The sequence below is a fragment of the Ranitomeya imitator genome, chromosome 1 (assembly GCF_032444005.1).
Source record: "Ranitomeya imitator isolate aRanImi1 chromosome 1, aRanImi1.pri, whole genome shotgun sequence".
Lineage (NCBI taxonomy): Eukaryota > Metazoa > Chordata > Amphibia > Anura > Dendrobatidae > Ranitomeya > Ranitomeya imitator.
In genome coordinates, this window is record NC_091282.1 from 424,278,616 (window position 1) to 424,296,931 (window position 18,316).

Genomic DNA, 18,316 nt, shown 5'->3' on the forward strand with positions numbered 1-18,316 from the left:
GGATACACATACACGGGCAGGCAGTAGGATGGCAGACATGGAGTTGTCAGGTGTGCAGTGGTCGAAGATTCAAGACATGTGTCAAGTCCTTCAGTGTTTTGAGGAATGCACACGGCTGGTTAGTGCAGACAACGCCATAATAAGCATGAGCATCCCCCTAATGCGTCTGCTGATGCAAAGTTTGACGCACATAAAGGATCAGGCGTCTGCACCAGAGGAAGAGGAAAGCCTTGATGACAGTCAGCGATTGTCTGGTCAGGGCAGTGTACATGACGAGGTACCGGGCGAAGAGGAGGTGGAGGATGAGGAGGATGATGGGGATGAGTATATTTTTAATGAGGAAGCTTTCCCGGGGGCACGGGAAATTGGTGGCGTGGCAAGGCCGGGTTCTGGTTTTTTGAGGGACACAAGTGACGTAGATTTGCCTGCAACTGCCCCTCAACCAAGCACAACCGCAGATTTGACAACGGGAACTTTGGCCCACATGGCGGATTATGCCTTGCGTATCCTCAAAAGGGACACACGCATTACAAAAATGATGAACGATGACGATTACTGGTTGGCCTGCCTCCTTGATCCTCGCTATAAAGGCAAATTGCAAAATATTATGCCACATGAGAACTTGGAACTAATATTAGCAACAAAACAATCAACTCTTGTTGACCGTTTGCTTCTGGCATTCCCTGCACACAGCGCCCGTGATCGTTCTCACACGAGCTCCAGGGGCCAGCAGACCAGAGGTGTTAGAGGGGCAGAAATCAGAAGTGGCGTTGGCCAGAGGGGTTTTCTGACCAGGTTGTGGAGTGATTTTTCTATGACCGCAGACAGGACAGGTACTGCAGCATCAATTCAAAGTGACAGGAGACAACATTTGTCCAGTATGGTTACAAATTATTTTTCATCCCTTATCGACGTTCTCCCTCAACCGTCATTCCCATTTGATTACTGGGCATCCAAATTAGACACCTGGCCAGAATTGGCAGAATATGCATTGCAGGAGCTTGCTTGCCCGGCAGCTAGTGTCCTATCAGAAAGAGTATTCAGTGCTGCAGGTTCAATACTAACAGAAAAAAGGACTCGTCTGGCTACCCAAAATGTAGATGATCTAACCTTCATTAAAATGAACCACAACTGGATTTCAAAATCTTTTGCCCCACCCTGCCCGGCTGACACCTAGCTTTCCTATGAAAAGGTCTTGCCTGTGGACTATTCTGAATGACTTTTCCAATCTCGTAATTTTCTTCACCTGATTGTCCAGCATACGACATGTTTCCACCTCACGAAATGGCCAAACTCCCCACACGGGGTCGTGCTATCGCCACTTTGCGCTTGGACCCTTGAGAGTGCTGTTTGTCTGAAGAGGTGGGTGTGGCCGCTTTTGGTCGACGGCACTGCCACTGGGTCCCTCATAGTACAATAAAGTGTCTCTGGCGGTGGTGGTGCGCACCCAACGTCAGACTCACCGTTGTAATATGAGGGGCCCTGTGCCTGTACCGCCGGCCACAAGCCAGTTCCCCCCCCCCAGCTCAAACAGTGCTCTACCACTAGCAAAATTATCTCTCACAGCTTCACCAATGTGTAGTCTAGGCGCTGACATCCTTCAATGCCTGGCACTGACAATACCATTGTTTTGACATTTTTGTTATGTTAGGCCTTCGAAGCCTGTCTGCGGTCACTCCTTCCACTAGACTTCCACTGACCATACACTGCTGCCCATGTACCCCTGGAACCAATTTAAAGTGCCTACAGCCAGCCCAATTTTGTTATGTTAGGCCTTCGAAGACTGTCTGCCGTCACTCCTTCCACTAGACTTCCACTGACCAGACCACTGCTGCCCGTGTACCCCTGGAACCAATTTAAAATTGCCTACAGCCATGTGTTAATATTTTAGGCCTTCGATGCCTGTCTGTGGTCACTCCTTCCACTAGGCCTCCACTGACCACACCACTGCTGCCCGTGTACCCCTGGAACCAATTTAAAATTGCCTACAGCCATGTGTGATTATTTTAGGCCTTCGATGCCTGTCTGCGGTCACTCCTTCCACTAGGCCTCCACTGACCACACCACTGCTGCCCGTGTACCCCTGGAACCAATTTAAAATTGCCTACAGCCAGCCCAATTTTTTTATTTTAGGCCTTCGATGCCTGTCTGCGGTCCATTCTTTCAACTACTACTACACTGACCAGGGCACTGCTGCCCAAGTACCCCTGGAACCAATTTAAAATTGCCTACAGCCATGTGTTAATATTTTAGGCCTTCGATGCCTGTCTGTGGTCACTCCTTCCACTAGGCCTCCACTGACCACACCACTGCTGCCCGTGTACCCCTGGAACCAATTTAAAATTGCCTACAGCCATGTGTGATTATTTTAGGCCTTCGATGCCTGTCTGCGGTCACTCCTTCCACTAGGCCTCCACTGACCACACCACTGCTGCCCGTGTACCCCTGGAACCAATTTAAAATTGCCTACAGCCATGTGTGATTATTTTAGGCCTTCGATGCCTGTCTGCGGTCCCTCCTTCCACTAGGCCTCCACTGACCTGTCTACTGCGGCCCGTGTACCCCTTGAACCAACCTAATAAAATATTTAAAAAATTAATTTGATTATAAAAAATAAGATCGTGTTGAGATCTCAAATGCAGACATTTTAACAATCAAAACAAACACACAACAAATATCTGGAACTGTACTACAAAGGTCCAACAGCTACAATTTCTTTCTCCTGCAAGAAGTTAACTGAAAGTTTTTTGGAGTTGTTAACACAGATATGGCATCCACCGAGTGTTGTCCTGTCGCGTCTCCTTTAAATTATTTCCAATAAGATGTTAAACTATTAATTTAATAAAATCAATAATTAAAAAAATAATTGAGTAAGTCAAAAGCACATTGCAAATAAACATTAATTACAAATCAAGAAGCATGGCGCGTCCGAGGGTGAGTAGATACCGAATAAGAATATAATCACCCTCGGGCGCGCAATGCTTATTTACAACAGCCTTCCTTCCTAAGAATCAGCCCTTCCGTGGTGTAGAGAGAGGTTGTTGTTACACTCCAAGGTGTTCCCCAGGTTGCCTTTCCTGAGCTTCGATCTTCCGGCTCTCGTTTAGTAGCTGTTGGAAACTACGCTGCATTAGGCCTACTAATTGTGTATGGGTGAAACAGTGGCGCATCTGCGGTCCCTCCTTCCACTAGGCCTCCACTGACCTGTCTACTGCGGCCCGTGTACCCCTTGAACCAACCTAATAAAATATTTAAAAAATTAATTTGATTATAAAAAATAAGATCGTGTTGAGATCTCAAATGCAGACATTTTAACAATCAAAACAAACACACAACAAATATCTGGAACTGTACTACAAAGGTCCAACAGCTACAATTTCTTTCTCCTGCAAGAAGTTAACTGAAAGTTTTTTGGAGTTGTTAACACAGATATGGCATCCACCGAGTGTTGTCCTGTCGCGTCTCCTTTAAATTATTTCCAATAAGATGTTAAACTATTAATTTAATAAAATCAATAATTAAAAAAATAATTGAGTAAGTCAAAAGCACATTGCAAATAAACATTAATTACAAATCAAGAAGCATGGCGCGTCCGAGGGTGAGTAGATACCGAATAAGAATATAATCACCCTCGGACGCGCAATGCTTATTTACAACAGCCTTCCTTCCTAAGAATCAGCCCTTCCGTGGTGTAGAGAGAGGTTGTTGTTACACTCCAAGGTGTTCCCCAGGTTGCCTTTCCTGAGCTTCGATCTTCATGCTCTCGTTTAGTAGGTGTCGGAAAGTAGGCTGCATTAGGCCTAAAAAATGGGGAATGGGGTGGAGAGAGATGGTGTGTTACACTCCAAGGTGTTCTCCAGGTTTCCTCGCCATTGCTTCGATCTTCCGACTCTCGTTTAGTAGTTGTAGAAAACTACACTGCATTAGGCCTACAAAATGGGTATCGGGTGGAGAGAGATGGTGTGTTACACTCCAAGGTGTTCCCCAGGTTGCCTTTCCTGAGCTTCTATCTTCAGGCTCTCATTAAATTGTGGTTAAATGGAACAACTGCATTTGGCGTACTAGTTGGTTTGGGGCCTACTATCGGTGTCTGCCACTCCTTGCTGTTCTCCTGGTTTCCTGTCCTGAAATTCCATTTTCAGCCTCTCGTTAAGTAGTTGTTAATGTTAGACTGCATTTGGCCTACTAGTTGGGTTGGGGCCTACTATCGGTGTCTGCCACTCCTTGCTGTTCTCCTCCACTGAACAAAGCTGTGCCGCCTGTTTACTACGGTTGCCAATTTTGAACTGCATTTCGACTACTTACTGATTTGGCCCTACTCTCTGTGTCAGCCTCTCATTCCAGTTGTCCTCCACTGCAATGCCCCCTGGTTATTCCTGTGTTACCAATTTTGAACTGCATTTAGCCCACTTTATTCTTTGGGCCTATATCTGTGTTTCCACTTCATCGTGCCCATTGCCCAGCCAGTGATAGATGAGTCTGCTGGTACATTGACCCATAACGCAACATTCCCCGTGCACGCTACACAACAACATTGTGACCCTGCTGAAAGTCAGGTTGCTCTTCCCGCATACCATACCACCTTACACGGGGACAAAGAGGAAGGTGCAGATGAAAGTGCAGGTTCCTTCATCAGGTGGGGGGAGGAATACTAGTTGGCGACGTCACTGGCACAGGGCCTCTCATAGTACGCAAAAGTGTTGCTGCCGGTGGGAGGCGCCCCCGCCGTGCAAACACACCGCTGTACTTTGAGGGGCCCTGTGCCAGTGCCAATGCCAACGAGTGGGCCCCCCCTGCTTGCTCAGGATCACAGCACTTGCAAAGTTGAAATACTTACCTCTCCCTGCTCCACTGCCGTGACGTGGTCCAGATTTACTGGGCCCACTAATTACTTGAACCAGCCCTACCCCCCACAACTTTAGCCAAATGACCCCCAATTTCAAATGCCTTCCAATTATTTTAAGGTAAATTACGCTTGACAAGCTTCATTAAGAAGAATGGATGGTTTTGACATTAAAATGGGCACTCTAGGTGTTTTCCTGGCCCCCACTCACTGCCGACTATGCTGCCCCATTGACTTGCATTGGGTTTCGTGTTTCGGTCGATCCCGACTTTACGTCATAATCGGCCGATTTCACTCGACCCGACTTTGGACATAGTCGGGTTTCACAAAACCCGGCTCGACTCTAAAAAGGTCAAGGTCGCTCAACTCTAGTTAGGAGTATGGATAAAGTATGTCCACATTGTTCAGCAAAGCTCTATTTAGGTGAAGTCGTCCTTGACCAATCTGCTTCAATCTTTTGCCACAAGGAAAGGTTCAATTATATGCCATTACTGTAAAGAACTTCAGACACTTATTGAAAAGAATGAACATGTAGCTCAAAACTGTTTGCAAAATAAACAGCAATTTAATAATGCTTTGGCTTTTCCATCAGTTCAAATGAACTCTGTCAATATTCCTGGCAGGGAGCCATATTATTTCAAAATACATGGCCAGGTTATCACATGGTGGGAAGTTTACAACCACCTGAAGGGGTTTACCCAACGTATGCAGGCCTTTTCCTTCTCGATTTTAATGCTGCGTTGCAGCATCGTATTGACAATCCAGCCAATAGAAAATGTCAACAAGATTTAATGGATAAATTGCAAACAATGCTAATAAACATTAATCCTTATGCACAGATGTTCAAGTATATCAAAGATGTCCCACATGATGCTTCTCAGTTGCAATTACAATTTACTACTACTAATGCATTCCATCCAGGCAGATCTAATGAACCTACAGTAAGTGGAGTGGCAGCTCTGGTTCTTATTCATGACTGTACACCACCAAGCAAATTAGATTTTTCTATCTACTCAAAATCAAATGGGCAACTTCATAAAATCTCTTATTTGAATCCACATTCTCACTGCAAAAGTCATTCATTCCGCTCAGTTATCATACCTCGAATTAACCTCACACCTTCTGATCCAACTATGCCTTTCCACCTGAGCAGAAAGCAATTCCCAGTCAAAGTGGCATTTGCAATGACCATTGCTAAAGCACAGGGACAAACGCTTCAAAAAGATGGCCTGTTCCTACCAAAACCAGTATTCTCACATGGCCAGTTGTACATGGCATTTTCAAGAGTGCAAAGTTTCCAAAATATAGATGTTTGCGTAAGCGATACTTACAATCAAAAAGTCACTCAGACTGACATTACCACCCCCAATGTTGTGTTTAAGGAGGTTTTATATCAGCAATATTTTATTTTGCTAAGACATTTTTTGGCCTCTACTTATCAAACCAATATTTTGTATTAACAATCTACATATAAATACAAGTCTGAGTTCATCATGTCATTAAATACATTTACATTTGACCAGTGTTAAGGCTAGCGGAACGCACCAAGTATAGATAGGTAGCTACAACGTGCGTTCGCAGCCCGGGGTCCACCATGCAGAGATATCTGCTGCAAAGTAACGGCGAATAAACTCTGAGCTCACATGTGGGTTACACTTCATCCCGTGTGAACTGGAAGCGATCTCTGTTTCCTCACAGAGTTGCGCTGTACACAAAACTATTACCATAACTAGGGTTGTGCTTGCTCTGGAACTCTTCTGTGCAAACCACACACACATGAGATGCTAAGCCAAGACTAATTGCCCCCACTGACTCTAGCTGCCTGCCTGAGTGTACAGTTCCAAAGCTACAGCCTCATACCACATATGTACAGAGTGGTATAGTATCCACTGGCATAAGCCAAACAAATTTGATACTAGTGCATGGCCATGCGGCCATGTGAACCTTTTATAGTTGCAGCTCTTCAGGATCCAATAGGAGCTGCTACAGGGCCTGAGCATGTGACCCCCGACCTCCAATGATCCAAAGGTCCTCCCGTGGGCATGCTCAGTGCGTGAAAAGCAGGACTTAGTCCCAGAAAAGCCTGCTTGCCACTGACCAGTGCTGGGAACAAAGGCAGAGCCTGGAAAGGCAGCAGTAACCATTCGTACAATATCAGGCTGAGCAAGACGCTGGGACCGACGTCTCCGCTGAGCAGGTTCCACTCTGGCTGGAGAAGAATTGGAGACCGTAGCAAACATGGTTCAAGATTCCCCCTGTGCAGCGGCGGGAACTCGACACCTAACAACCAGCTTGCTTTTTCAGAAATTGCCTGCTCCCCCGACGTCCAATGTGCGAAAAGTTCGCTCTGGCCAACTACTACGTTTTATTATTTTTAAAACCTTTTTTTATTTCTTACTTGCTTCATTAGTCTCCATGAGAGACTAGACGCTGCAATCCTCCGATCGCTTGTGCTACTCAGAGCAGGGTTGCAGCTCTGCATTTCTATTGAGGGCACCAAAACAACATGTATTTGGGAAATACTTTTTCAGGCACATTGGAAATCTCTGAAGGGATGGAGCGCCATGTTATAGTGAAGATTTTGCTGTTATGGTTTGCGAGCTCATTATTCTGTGGAAGAGCCCCTGATGTGCCAGAACACCACAACCCCCCCTCCTCCACCATAAATAATCCCATTTTACAAACTACACCTCTCAATGAATTTATCAAGGGCAAAGTGCTCATAATTACTAAACAAGTGTGTCAAAGAATTTTATACTATTTGGAGGTGAAAAAAATGTTACTACAAAATTTTTGTTTTAGCCCACAAACTATACATTTTCACAAGATTAAATGGGTAAAAATGGCACCAAAATTTGTCATTCAATAACCCTTCTGTGGCTATACAGTACTGCTTTGACTTTTGGAGAACAGATTATCGTAGAATAGTTTGCAGACTCCATATACAGAGCCCATAAGTTCCAGAAGAGCAGAATTCCCTCTCTAGTGACCCCATTTTATAGACTCCACCCCTCTATGAGTTTGTCTACAGTTGTAGTAACGATTTTGACTTAATGAGTGTTTTTTTAGCAGCAGGCAGCACTGGGTGTTCCTCAATGAAATTTGCCTTTGTAGTACCCATACAGTGTAGTGCCCATACATTGTGCCTTGTGCTTCTGGAGACATGCACCAGTAAATTAAGTGGGCTTTCATTGCTATAGAAATGCCAAACATATGGATGCTACAATGCTCGTAAATGTGGTTTAGGCACACAGTGGGGATCAAAAGGGAGGAGGGTTTTTGGATTTTGGAGCGCAGTATTCCTTTGATTTCTTTTGGATTTCAAGGAGCCAAAACATTTTTCCAGAGCCTTTTTGCTACCAGTAATGTGGAAGCCCCTATATTACCATTGAGAGATGACAGACCTGAGTGGGGACTTGCTTTTTTTGTTGACTGAGTTGAATCTTTAATTGTAAACATTTTACATAACATTTTGGATCATGTTTTTTCTGTGCTCTATAGTGAGCATTTACACCAGGGGTTTCCATCTAAATCTACGAAAGAAGTGAAAAAACCGTGGCTGACTGTCCTTTTATGTAAACTTAAAAAACAGATCACAGCGGATCATCTGCCAGACACTGTCCATTGTCTCCTTATGCCTCATTATAGGGAATTTTCTGCTGGAGATCCTGTCTGAATCACATATTTTCCGAGATATAAACAGAAACCCCATAGATCGCAGGATTAAGCCAAAGTCACACTAAACATATGAAAAAGCGGTCCTGGTCTTCCTGCCGAGAGTCGCACGACTGTAATGCGAATTTCATGCGAGTACAATCGGATTTTTCACACCTAGCATCTGATTTACATTCGATTGCAGTGTGATTGCTATCCGATTGCAATGTGATTTTAACATGAGCTTTTACATAGAGCAATTCTCTATGTTATTTACACATGGTTTTCAAAGGAAATATTTATCAACACACACACATATATATCTATACAGTGGGTACAGAAAGTATTCAGAACCCTTTAAATTTTTCACTCTTTGTTTCATTGAAGCCATTTGGTAAATTCAAAAAAGTTCATTTTTGTCACATTAATGTACACTCTGCACTAGAGTTGAGCGACTTTTACTTTTTTCAGATCGAGTCAGGTTTCGTGAAACCCGATTTTGTCAAAAGTCGGGTCGGGTGAAATTGGCCGATTATTGCGAAAAGTCGGGGGCAGACTGAAACACGAAACCCAATGCAAGTCAATGGGGAATCAAAGTCGGCAGTGAGTGGAGGACAGGAAAACACCTACAGTGCCCATTTAATGCCAAAAAGATCAATTCTTATTACATAAGCTTGTCAATCTTAATTTACTTTATAATAATAGTTAGGCATTGAAAACTGGGGGTCATTTGGCTAAAGTTGTAGGGGGATAGGGCTGGCTCAAAATTTTCGTGGGCCCAGGAAACGTGGAATAAGTCACGGTGGTGGAGCAGGGAGAGGTAAGTATTTCAACTTTGCAAGTGGTGTGATCCAGAGCAAGCAGGGGGGCCAACTAGTTGGCACTGGCACACGGCCCCTCATAGTACGGCGGTGTGTTTGACGGCGGGGCACCTCCCACTGGCAGAGACACTTTTGCGTACTACCAAAGACATACAGATAGGGAATTTAGATTGTGAGCCCCAATGGGGACAGTGATGATAATGTGTGCAAACTGTAAAGCGCTGCGGAATATGTTAGCGCTATATAAAAATAAAGATTATTATTATTATTACTATGAAGGGTCCTGTGCCAGTGACGTCGCCAACTAGTATGCCCCCCTACCTGATGAAGGAACCTGCACTTTCACCTGCACCTTCCTCCTTGCCCCCGTGTAAGGTGGTATAGTATGAGGGAAGGGGAACCTGACTTTCAGCAGAGTCAGATTCTGGCTGTGTGGAGTGCAACGGGAATGAAGTGGTCTGGGTCAATGTACCAGCAGACTCATCTAGCAGTGGCTGGGCAATGGGCAGGATGAGGAGGAAACACAGATATAGGCCCAAATAATAAACAAGGCTAAATGCAGTTCAAATTTGGTAAAAGGACTAAACAGGCGGCATTGCTTTGTTCAGAGGAGGACAACTGTAATGAGTGGCAGACACAGTTAGTAGACCCAAATAATAAAGTAGGCTAAATGCTGTTATGTTTGCTAATGACAGGTGTTATGAAGGCAATCCAGAAACACAGTGTGCTTAGCGATCAGAGCGCACACAGTGATCTGACAAATACCCAAAAATACAAGAACGAGCTCTGAGACGTGGAAACTCTGTAGACTGCACACCTGATCCTATCCTAAACACAACTAAAAGCGGCTGTGGATTGCGCCTAACAACTACCTAGGCAACTCGGCACAGCCTAAGAAACTAGCTAGCCTGAAGATAGAAAAATAGGCCTGACTTGCCCCAGAGAAATTCCCCAAAGGAAAAGGCAGCCCCCCACATATAATGACTGTGAGTAAGATGAAAAGACAAAACGTAGGGATGAAATAGATTCAGCAAAGTGGGGCCCGATATGCTAGGACAGAGCGAGGACAGTAAAGCGAACTTTGCAGTCTACAAAAAACCCTAAAGCAAAACCACGCAAAGGGGGCAAAAAAAACCACCGTGCCGAACTAACGGCACGGCGGTACACCCTTTGCGTCTCAGAGCTTCCAGCAAAACAAAAGACAAGCTGGACAGAAAAAAAGCAACAAAAAAGCAAAAAGCACTTAGCTATACAGAGCAGCAGGTCACAGGAACAATCAGGAGAAGCTCAGATCCAACACTGAAACATTGACAAGGAGCAAGGATAGCAGCATCAGGCGGAGTTAAGTAATGAAGCAGTTAACGAGCTCACCAGAACACCTGAGGGAGGAAGCTCAGAAGCTGCAGTACCACTTGTGACCACAGGAGTGAATTCAGCCACAGAATTCACAACAAAATGCTGTTCAAATTTGTAAACAGGACTAAACGGGCAGAATTGCTTTGTTCAGTGGAGGACAACTGTAATGAGTGGCAGACACAGTTAGTAGGCCCAAATAAAAAAGTAGGCTAAACGCAGTTCAAAATTGGTAACAGGACTAAACAGGTGGCATAGCTAGGTACATGGGTGGGCTCCTCTGCTGAGTAGCAGACAGTGGTAGTAGGCGCAAAGTATTAACTGGTCTAAATGGAGGCCAGGGCCCCTGTATATTTTTACTATCATCTATCATTTCAACAAATTTGTATTGGCAGTGCCATTGAAGGATTTAACAGCACAGACTACACAGTGTTGGCGCAGGAAGAGGTAAGTATTGCAAGTGGTAGAGCACTGTTCAAGCTGGGGGGAACACTCTCTTGTAAGCGGTGGTACAATTCTTTTTGTGTTTTTTCATTTAAAGGGAAGATGCCGCGTTTTAATATTGTAAAAAAAAAAAAACCTCTTTAATTCCTTATTTTTGTAAGTTATTTTCAAGTGCATAGTATTTATTGTTTTTTTTTTATTCATTTTTTTTTCTGCCACTGGGCGCCGCCATTTTCATTTGCAGGACTGTAAGTGTAGCTGCACGACACTTACAGTCTTCACATATGGCTGCTCTGGACATAGACAGCTGTAGTCGGAAGGCGACCCCATAGCTAGCAATGCATTACACATAAGCTTCTCTCTGCTCTGATGTGGCCACGCCCCCTGGGCTGTCTCCATATCACGGCAGAGGCAGGAGATCGGCGCCATCTTGCTTCAGCCTACAGTGGAGTGTACCTGACTGTGAGCTCCACTGTGACTGAGAGCTGCGCTGTTGGAGGAGCAGCTCCATCTGTCTCCCCTCACACTCAGCGGCCGTTCCCTGTCCTCTGCTGCCTGGTGTGTCGCTGAATCTCTAGAGAGGGTGAAGTGCTGTGGTCTTATGTCCTCTTATCAGGAGCTGCAGAGAGGTAACAGAGGGGGATGGGGAGAATCTCTGTGCTGCACGACCTCTCACTGCAGCTCCTCACAAGACATCAGACCGTGCATCTCTCACTATACTGTGCTGAGCCATGTATCTAATCCTCTCCTGTGTGATACTGTCTGCTGAGCAGTGTATCTAATCCTATCCTGTGCTGACCTGTGTATCTAATCCTGTGGAATACTGACTGCTGAGCCGTGTATCTAATCCTATCCTGTGTGATACTGTCTGCTGAGCCGTGTATCTAATCCTCTCCTGTGTGATACTGTCTGCTGAGCCGTGTATCTAATCCTCTCCTGTGTGATACTGACTGCTGAGCCGTGTATCTAATCCTCTCCTGTGTGATACTGACTGCTGAGCCGTGTATCTAATCCTCTCCTGTGTGATACTGACTGCTGAGCCGTGTTTCTAATCCTCTCCTGCGTGATACTGACTGCTGAGCTGTATCTAATCCTATCCTGCGTGATACTGACTGCTGAGCCATGTATCTAATCCTATCCTGTGCTGACCTGTGTATCTAATCCTCCTGTGGAATACTGACTGCTGAGCCGTGTATCTAATCCTCTCCTGTGTGATACTGTCTGCTGAGCCGTGTATCTAATCCTCTCCTGTGTGATATTATGCTGAGCTGTGTATCTAATCCTCTCTTGTGTGATACTGTCTGGTGAGCCGTGTATCTAATCCTCTCCTGTGTGATACTCTCTGCTGAGCCGTGTATCTAATCCTCTCCTGTGTAATACTGTCTGCTGAGCCGTGTATCTAATCCTATCCTGTGCTGACCTGTGTATCTAATCCTCCTGTGGAATACTGACTGCTGAGCCGTGTATCTAATCCTCTCCTGTGTGATACTGTCTGCTGAGCCGTGTATCTAATCCTCTCCTGTGTGATACTGTCTGCTGAGCCGTGTATCTAATCCTCTCCTGTGTGATATTATGCTGAGCTGTGTATCTAATCCTCTCCTGTGTGATACTGTCTGCTGAGCCGTGTATCTAATCCTCTCTTGTGTGATACTGTGTGGTGAACCGTGTATCTAATCCACTCCTATGCACTCCTCTCCCCCCTGCATATCTTTCCCTATTGCACACACAACTTAATGCGTGCGATAACAGGAGCTGCGGGCGTCATGCTGTATTATGGCATTATGTGAGATCTATATGACGGTATTATGTGATCTGTATGGTGGTATTATGCTTGATCAGTATTGTGAGAATTATATGGTGGTATTGTGTGTGATCTATATGGCGGTATTATGTGAGAACACTGGCAGCATTATGTGTGATTTATATGGCGGTATGTGAGAACACTGGCGGTATTATGTGTGATTTATATGGCGGTATGTGAGAACACTGGCGGTATTATGTGTGATCTATATGGTGGTATGTGAGAACACTGGTGGTATTATGTGTAATCTATATGGCGGTATTATGTGAAATCTATATGGCGGTATTATGTGAGAACACTGGTGGTATTATGTGTGATCTATATGGCGGTATGTGAGAACACTGGCGGTATTATGTGTGATCTATATGGTGGTATTATGTGTGATCTATATGGCGGTATGTGAGAACACTGGTGGTATTATGTGTGATCTATATGGTGGTATTATGTGAGAACTGTATGACAGTATTGTGTGATCTATTTGATAGTATTATGTGTGATCTATATGACGGTATTATGTGAGAACACTATGGCAGTATTATCTTCAGAAAGCGGACCCATTCTATGGTGGTTCTGGCTGAGCACCTGCACGCAGGTCTGGGGTAATAGAGGGGGCAGCATGACCTCCAGTTAGGTGCAGTCAGGGGAAGGCTGGTGAGGCAGCTGAAGAGAGGGGTCTCATTTTTATTGTTACTATCTGGCAACATTTCCTTCCCGGCGTCACCCCGACTGCGTCTGTCAACTCGCATTCACACATCGCCAGGACAGGATGGAGAAGACAGGATCTGAGGAGGGGAATGGGGTCTGTATGCAAAGTCTGGATCAGACCAGGCCATCAATCCGCAGAAATGTTTCCTGGATTTCTGTGTCCATCCATGTGTATAAAAGACAGCGCTCTATGTACAATCCCTGGCTGCTCCGCACACCGAGCAGGGGGCCCCCATAGACCAGCACACTGCTCTCCTGAAATACTCTGTGCTGCTGTCACCCTGCTCCCTCCACCACATATCTCCCAGAATCCTTGCTGCCTGCCATCCTCGGTGACCGTCTACTTGTCAGTATAAGGCTGCTTTCACACTAGCGTCGGTACGGGCCCGTCGCAGTGCGTCGTACCGACGCATGCTGTGAAAGAAATGTCCGACGTGGGCAGCGGAAGCAGTCTTACGACGCTTCCGCTGCCCCATTGTAAGGTCTGGGGAGGATGGGGCGGAGTTTCGGCCGTGCATGTGCGGTCGTAAATGGCGGACTCGACACACAAACGTTACATGTAACTTTTTTTGTGGCGGCGGTCCACCAAAACATGACGCAACCGTCGCACGACAGTTACGACGTGTGGCAATGCGTCGGTAATGTTAGTCTATGGGGAAAAAACGCATCCTGCAGACAACTTTGCAGGATGTGTTTTTTTCTCCTGAACGACGCATTGCAACGTACAGCCAACAACGCTAGTGTGAAAGTAGCCTAAGGCTGCCGTCCACGCTCAGTATTTGGTCAGTATTTTACCTCAGTATTTGTAGCTAAAACCAGGAGTGGGTGATAAATGCAGAAGTGGTGAATATGTTTCTATTATACTTTTCCTCTGATTGTTCCACTCCTGGTTTTGTCTTACAAATACTGAGGTAAAATACTGACCAAATACTGATAGTGTGACGGCAGCCATACTCTGCAGTCACCAACAAAATGGCTGCTCACTGGGTTCCTGAATATCATCCTCTCTAATCCCTTAGCAAACACCCAGAAGGGGAGGAGACATCACACAGGTCAGCAGACTCCGCCCATAATTACTGCAGTGCAGTAATGTGAGCTATTTGTACACTAGGTTTTTCTGAAATTTCAGCAGCTGCTCCCCCTAGTGTTGAAAAGTGGAAATTCCAAAACTTTTCAAATTATTTTTCATATTTTACTAAATTATAAACAAATGATAATATTTTTTAAGAAAATGTAATCATTAATTCTTTACATTTTTACAATTTCTGAAAAAAATTTTTTTTGATGGTACCTTCCCTTTAAGACAAATTAAATGAAGATAATAATACCAAATAATTTGTGTTTGCAATCATTTTCAGGAAGAAAATGAGTATTATCTGACAGAATTGCAGGGGTGTCAAAACTTTTGGCCATGACTGTACTGTATATGCCACAGTAATAGAAAGCCCTATTTCTGGTACTGGATTTTTGGTTATGCTTGCTAACATTTCTGATTTTGTCATTTTTGGGAAAGGAAAAAAAGTTACTTGTAAAAAAGGGAAATATTTACCTATGAATGTTTTTATTTATTTTTTTTTGTCTAATTTAATAGCTATACACACTACACGTACTACACGTACTATACCTACTATTACATTTTGCTTTCTGTATTTAGCATTTTTAGAAAAAAAATTTTGCAGCGGTTAAACAATTGGGGTTCAAGATATTGAGAAAATTAAATTTTTAATGCTGCACAAATTGTATGGTAAAAGAAAGTGACAATGCCAAAGGACAAGGTAGAGTAAAAGATAAAAACAACAAAGCACATTTAAGAATGTGTAGAATTGCTAGCTCCAGCACCTCTGGCAGCAGTACAACCAACCGAAAGCCACAGTTTGCCTCCTTTTCCTCCGACAAGCAAATTAATGGGGGAAAAGTAATATGGGTTATGAAATATGTAGCACATCACACGTCTCAGCCACAGCCGGATGATAATACCTCCATCAATTTTGGACTTTTCTTTTTTTACCTTTTTTTAGTGTTTAAAACAATAAATGTCTTTCAGAGCTATTAAATGGACTGCTGATTACTAACGGGTTACCATTAGGGATGAGCGAATAGTTTCAGATAACTCCTTATCTGAATAGCTGCATCGGGAACCTGGATACCTGGATTGCTTCCAATAATCAGCTGTTCAGCACATCAGCTGCGTGAGTCGCTGCTGTGTGACAATCACAACACATGCATGGCGAGCCCAACACACAGGCTATCAACGCATGTGTAGTGCCTGCAAAACAGCCGCGACACATGCAGCTGCGGCGCCGAACAGCTGATTATCGGGAGCGCTCCAGGTATTTGGGGTCCCAAAGCAGCTATTTGGTAAGCGATATAGCTATTCAGATAAGGAGTTATCAGAAGCTATTAGCTCATCCCTAGTTACTATGTGTTTCTCTGTTGGGTACACTTTGACATTACTTAGGCTCTATTTGTATTAAGAAAATTCAAAGTCCTAGGAGATCTCAGAGTGTTAGGATAAGGTTACACCATCGTATATTAGAATAACATTCTTGGGACCGGAGCGTCGTGAGGAGCATCGGTAACTCCTGGGCTGGATCCAGGGGCCAATGGAAGGTGAGTATATAACTATTTTTTATTTTAATTCTTTTTTTAACCAGGGATATGGTGCCCACATTGCTATATACTATGTGGGCTGTATTATATACTACATGGGCTGTGTTATATACTGCATGGGCTGTGCTATATACTACGTGGATGTGTTATATACTGCGTGGGCTGTGTTATATACTGCGTTATATACTGCAAGAGCTGTGTTATATACTGCATGGCCTGTGTTATTTACTGCATGGGCTGTGCTATATACTACATGGCTGTGTTATATACTGCGTTATATACTGCATGGGCTGTTTAATATTCTGCATGCCCTGTGTTATATACTACGTCTCTGTGCTACATACTACATCTCTGTGCTATATACTACATGGGCTGTGCTATATATTACGTTGCTGTGGTATATACTACATGGCTGGGCAATATACCATGTGGCTGTGCTATATACTGCATGGGCTGTATTATATACTACGTGGGCTGTGTTATATACTACGTGGGATGTGTTATATACTACGTGGGACGTGTTATATACTGCATGGACTGTGCTATATACTACGTGGGCTGTGTTATGTACTGCGTGGGCTGTGCTATATACTACTGTACATATTCTAGAATGCCCGATGCGTAAGAATCCGGACACCATCTAGTCTATTTATATAATTGCCTTGTAATGTGTTCATTTCCTGTTCTGTCCAGATGTCACCGTATCCCAGAATTCCAAGCTGAGGAAGTTCACCGACCGCCATATTGGGACACCCAACTGATGGGTGTCCCAATATGGAAACTGCTGCTGGTACCAACCTGTTGCACGGCACCACCAGCGGAACACCGTCGTAACACACACACACACTCTATATGCCGTACGCACCACACACCAACACTCTCACACTCTCACACACTCACACACTATCACACACACTCACACTCACACACTCACGCAGCCTCTTCTGTGGTACCACCAGCGGAACACCGTCACAATCACACGGCTGCTGGGATCAGCCGAATGATTCACTGACTGATGCCATCTTTGCACAGGAGGAGTACATGTGCAGTTTTAATGTGACTGCCACTATCCGTCTGCACAAAGATGGTGGGGTTCTAATTTACTGTACCTGCGCAAATTACACTGAGGTGCAGTGAATCATTCTGCTGATCCCGGCGGCAGATGTGCAACGTGTCTACAGGCAGAGGAAGCCGGTCAGATTAAAGGGGTTTTCCCATGAACAAAAGTTCATTTTTTTTTAAATTGACTGGGTCTGACCGTGTACGGAGCACACCATATCTCCTGGGCAGGGGAGGAAGCAAAAGATAATACTGACATTACAGCAGGGGATCACAGTGGGTACATTTTGTGAGGTAAAATATTTCACTGTCTGTTTTTAAAAAATATTTTACGTCACAAAATATATGCTCTGCGATCTCCTGCTGCAATGTCAGTATTGTCTTTTGCTTCCTCCCCTGCCCAGGAGTTGTGGTATGTTTGGTACATGGTCAGACACAATGTTTAAAATTAACTTTTGTTCTTGGGAAAACCCCTTTAAAAGCAAATATGAGCACCAACATGGCTCCTCATAAAAATTCTGCCAATGACAATGAAAGGAAAGCAGCAAAGGAGCAACATAGAACACAACAAAGTGCAAATGAGACTCTTGAAGAGCGATAGTATCGCTGGGACAAAAACAATGCATGTAAGCATAGGCATCAAGCACATGAGTCCCCAGATGCAAAAGTCATTAGATTATGACAAGATTCCATTAGGCAACAACAGCGCCACATGCTTGCCCCCATTATGATACTACCACCCACCCAATAGCATCGGGCCTCCTTTTAATACTTATATAAGAGAGTTTGTGGTGCCTTAAAAACTTCCACAAGCATTCTCTTTAAAAGATTTCCTACTAAGACCTGCTGGTGAGATTTGAGGATAAAGGTAGAATACCACAGACTGGGTGGGTGAAATTAATTTTCCCAACAAAGGGCTACATCAGAGACCATGACTATTTTAGAAGGCCGAACCAATATGTTGAAATTAATTCTGTTCGGTCTTGACAAATTGATTATAATTATTTAATACTCGATGGTGGCCTG